Consider the following 5,000-nt stretch of genomic DNA (forward strand, 5'->3'; position numbering starts at 1 on the left):
CACACGTCTTGGCCAGCTGATGACTTAACTCTGTTGTCATTTTTGCTGGTACGTTTTACTGTTCTGCAGTCTCTCTTTATGAATTTCACGTTCTCTCCACAATTGTGCTTTCTAGAGCTGGTTTTACCTTGGTTTTGGAATACCAAAATGATTTTGGAGAGTCTATCTCTGTAAGCATTAAACAATTCAGCAGTTTTGGTGACTGAAACTCCAGCCTTTCTCGCTCCAACAATTTGTCCTCTTTCGAAATCAGATTGGTCACGCATTTTAACTTATTTAAATATAAATATCTGCAAAATAAGAAAAAATAAGACAAAAAATAAAATAAAAACACACATGAACGTACAAGGCAGGCATACATAATGCATAGAAACAAATGTATACAAACTAGAATAGTTTTGAATTTGTCATATTGCCAATAGAGAAAAAAATAGTTAAATTAGTTAAAGTGATGTTTCCACCATTTTGCCCATCTCCCAATATATACACATACATGCAATGTTTATGTGTGTGTGTGTATATATATATATATATTTATGTAAATATATATGTAATTATACATACATACATACACACACACACACACACACATATATATATATATACACACACATACATTTATGTATATATACACATACACATACATTTAATGAAACACACACACATACATACATACATGCATGCATACATACATACATACATACATACATAATGTCGAGATGATACGTTTAACCAATAGTTTTTTAACGTCCTACTTTCAAACAGGCTACAATCTATCGGTCTTGGCATCGTGCCGTCCGACCTACCATCGGTCAAGCACCACCGTGTGAGCATGTGTAGGTATGTGTACGTGTGTGTATGTGTGTGTGTGTGTGTGTGTGAGAGAGAGAGAGAGAGAGAGAGAGAGAGAGAGAGAGAGAGAGAGAGAGAGAGAGAGAGAGAGAGTGTGTGTGTGTGTGTGTTTGTGTGTGTGTGTGTGTGTGTGTGTGTGTGTGTGTGTGTGTGTGTGTGTGTGTGTGTGTGTGAATGTGGTGTGCTGAGACGGGTTGGGTAATAGTTTCTTTATCCAGCTCGATTTCAACTGCGCCAGTAAAACAACAAAGAGGACGCTTTCTCCTGTTTCATTGTGTTTCGACAATGTCAGGTCGTTTTATATTGGCGGGTTAATGGATGTTGGTGTCTAAAATAACAAGAGCCAGGAGACAGCAGACACCGAGAGACAGAGGAATGGGAAGAGGAGACGGAAAGAAAGAGAGCGGGAAAGCAGAAAGGAAAACAGAAAGGAAAAGGCTCACGGTTTGTTTTAGCCTGTTGTTATTAAGTCCCAACACTATCCTTAACAAGCAAACAACCTACGATTAAAGACGTTCCAGAAATGACCATACAGCCTTTTTTCAGGTGACGTTATTTTTTTATGACAGCAGGATGTGATTGGTTTCTGTTTCTTGCTCTCACGTGTCCATAGCCTATTATTTTCAGCTGTTGTGATTTGGTTATCTTTTGCTTGGGAGGGGATGCAGTGGCCATAATCCTTTGCAGGATGTCTAAGACAAGTGTGAGGAAGGAAGGTACCCTGAAACCAGAGACCTATCCCGAATGTTTACAAACGACTTCGCTGAAGGCATCCAAGGTGTCCAGGGCAGGGCGGGGGTCTGTGTTAAACTGGGTGACAGATTAAACTCTATCACCCATTTAGATACGGCGGGATTTGAACTCGGAATTCAAAGAACTGGAATAAACCCAACAACATCTGATGTTCTCATGAAGGCGCGTGGCCTAGCGGTCAGGGTGTTGCACTGACGATCACAAGATCGTGGTTTCGATCCCCGATCAAGTGGTGCGTTGTGTTCTTGAGCAAATCACTTCACTTCACGTTACTCCAGGCCACTCAGCTGTAAGTGAGTAACCATGCAACGGACTGAAGTCTGGTTCTGTGGGAATGTTGTGATCTCGGTTACTTTTGTGCTTTGGACAGGGAGTGATTAAGATCCATCGAAGCCCTAAGCCCTTAGAGGATGTTGCTGTCCCCATATATATGTAATTCAAAATATAAACAATAATAAACCGTAAAATAATTGTTTTTTCCAAAATGAAACAAAACTTGCAGTAAGATGGAAAATTATTTCTACTTTACTTGTATTTGAAAGGTTTCCGCCTGTCTTTTGTTAATTGCAAATCTTTGATCAGATCCTGAAAATTATTTTTACGTAACGCTTGGGTTTCTATACTTAGTAGAGATAAAAGCATCCCGAATATTATTTTAGCAAGTTGAAAGCGATTTCTTTTAGTGCCGTAAACCATTTACCATTTCTTTGTTCCCCATCTCCCTTGATGCCCTAAGCGCGTGCTTATTTTACTTAATAGTTAACCCAGCGCTAATCATGGAAATCGGGTAAGCGGCCCTATGAGTTGTAGGACTTGAGACAGGAATGTTCCAGTGTTGAGGATGAAAAAGAATGAAAGCAAAACCGACTTCGGTGCAACTCGATCTCAGAATCTCAGCGCATAGAGACACGAAAGAAACACAGCGTAGCATTCTGTCCGACACGCTCTAACAACTTACGATTGTTGTTGTTGCTGCTGCTGTCGTTGTTATTGCTGTTGCGGCGGTTGCCGTTGCTGTTGTTGGCATATGTGATTCGTAATGTAGCAGACCTATGACGTCTGAGTTCAAATTCTGCCGAGGTCGACTTTGCCTTTCATCCTTTCGGGGTCGATAATTTAAGTACCAGTTGCGTACTAGAGTCGATCTACTCGACTGGTCCCCCCCACCCAAATTTCGGGCCTTGTGTCTACAGTAGAAAAGAAAAAAAGGCTTTCCAGTCGTGACCATCTGGTATATTTTATATGAACGACGGATCGAGGACCACTTTATCCGAAGTTTCGTTGATTAATTTGAGGGAGATTTGATTGCTATTTTTGCAGATGGAGTGAATGCCTCCTCCTTGTCTCTCTTACACCCCATGACCGTTTCTCTCTATCGCTCTGTTTCTCTTTACGTCTCTCTGCTTCTGTTTGTCTGTCTGTCTGTTTGTCTCTGTCTCCTTTGTTTCTCCCTCTATCTGATATTTCAATTTTCAGAGTTCCAGACATTTCCTTATGCCTACACTTATTATATCGAAATAGATTAGTGATTAAACTTCCAGAGGCTTTTCTCTTTGAATTAATCACTTTTTAAAGTTACCGCTACAGATTTTTTTTATAGAATTTAGAACCTACACTGAAAGTTACGAATACGTCCACGTAAACAATGCGATCAAAGAGAGAAAATTAGGTAATGGGTGTAGATGCATATTTCAGGAATGATTGCTCTTTCTTCAGTATCACATCCGTGAATACCAATTTAATCTAATTATACCATCTTCCTCTGTGCGGCGTGTGTATGCATACAAAACAAAGATCTAAATATATCTCTGTATGTGTGTGTGTGTGTGTGTGTGTTTGTGTATACATACATACACACATACACATACACGTATGTATGTATGTATGTATGTATATATGTATGTACGTCTGTATGTATGTATATACTTTAAGTCGGTCCAACGGCCTGTTAGGAATTCCCACTGCCTCACGCCACATCAGAAGATCAGGATGGGCCTCTACACACACACACACACACACACACACACACACACACACACACACACACACACACACACACTCACGCACGCACGCACACACACGAAGGGATATTAAAAAGTTCCTGCATTTGCATAAAAGAAAATACTGGAGGATCAGTTTATTATAATTTTATTCAATATATTCTCCTCCCAAATTCACACAATTATTACAGCGGTCCTACAGTTTTTCTAAGCTCTGTAAAAGATCTCCGATGGTTGAACCTCCAGCCAAACTTTTTGCGACATCTTTAAGTCCAGGGATTTTTCAGTACACCTTCTTATATAAACGATGTGTATGTATGTGTGTATGTGTGTGTGTGTGCATGTAGGACGTCCTAAGGACTGGACGTCTTCCATCTCTCCTAATTTTCAAAGAAAGTATTTTTCCCAGCGTTCACTATTTTCCTCTCGTTCTGGTCTAACGACCCTCCATGTTTGTTTTCGTTCGGTTTCCTTGTATGTCTCCACTGTCCTGTTTTGGTATTTATGGGAGCAACTGTCTTCGAAGACTCATATTGTCGTTCAATGCTCGAAATGAGGAGTAGATAGACAGCCGACAACTGATGAAGGGTGGTTCCTTGTGTTACTTGTTCTGTTTCCCATTTGATTCTCTCGTTGTTTAACTCATTTAACTCATTTTCGTATTTCATGTTGTTTACTATTGGTGTCGTCCTTTACCCATATATGCATATATATATATATATATATATATATATATATATATATATATATATATATATATATATATATATATATATATATATATATGCATATATATATGTATGTATATATATATTGTGCAATCGTTGTACAACTGCATGTGTATGTGTATGTGTGTGTATGTTATAAACGTGATGTTGCTGGTTGTGGGACGGTGTGGTATTTGTAACGTGACGAAGTCTCCATGTCAGACTGAACAACAACACGTTTCACACACCATTATTACTTCCAGATTGTTTTAACCTCTCCAAGTAATTTTCTCATGTCTGCAACATTGTTGACAACATAAGGAGGTGGTTGTGGTCATGGTAGTAGTAGTAGTAGTAGTGTCAGTGGTGGTGGTGGTGATGGTGATGGTGGAGGTGGTGATGGTAATGGTGGCGGTAGTAGTAGTAGTAGTAGTAGTAATGTCAGAGGTGGTGCGGTAGTGGTGATAGTGGAGTCAATGGGAGGTACTGGTGGTCGTGATGTCGGTGGTGGTGGTGGTGGTATTAGTTGTGCTAGTAGTGGTGCTGTAGGTTCTAGTACTGATGCTGTATCGTATTAGTATTGGCTGTAGCAGTAGTATTAGTAGTGGTGGTAGTAGTATGGTCTTCAGGTGATTGGTGATTGTTGGGAGTCGCAGAAGAGGTGTTGTCGTTGATATTGGTGGTGGTG

At 39.9% G+C, this 5,000-nt stretch overlaps 1 protein-coding gene across 2 annotated transcripts in view; it reads left to right on the forward strand.

The window, feature by feature from the left end:
• The window catches only part of LOC106878760 (uncharacterized), a 69,825-nt gene that overhangs the window by 3,070 nt on the left and 61,755 nt on the right, over window positions 1-5,000 (forward strand). The window lies entirely within an intron of this gene.

Source organism: Octopus bimaculoides, chromosome 4 (assembly GCF_046866305.1).
Source record: "Octopus bimaculoides isolate indiv1 chromosome 4, ASM4686630v1, whole genome shotgun sequence".
Classification (NCBI taxonomy): domain Eukaryota; kingdom Metazoa; phylum Mollusca; class Cephalopoda; order Octopoda; family Octopodidae; genus Octopus; species Octopus bimaculoides.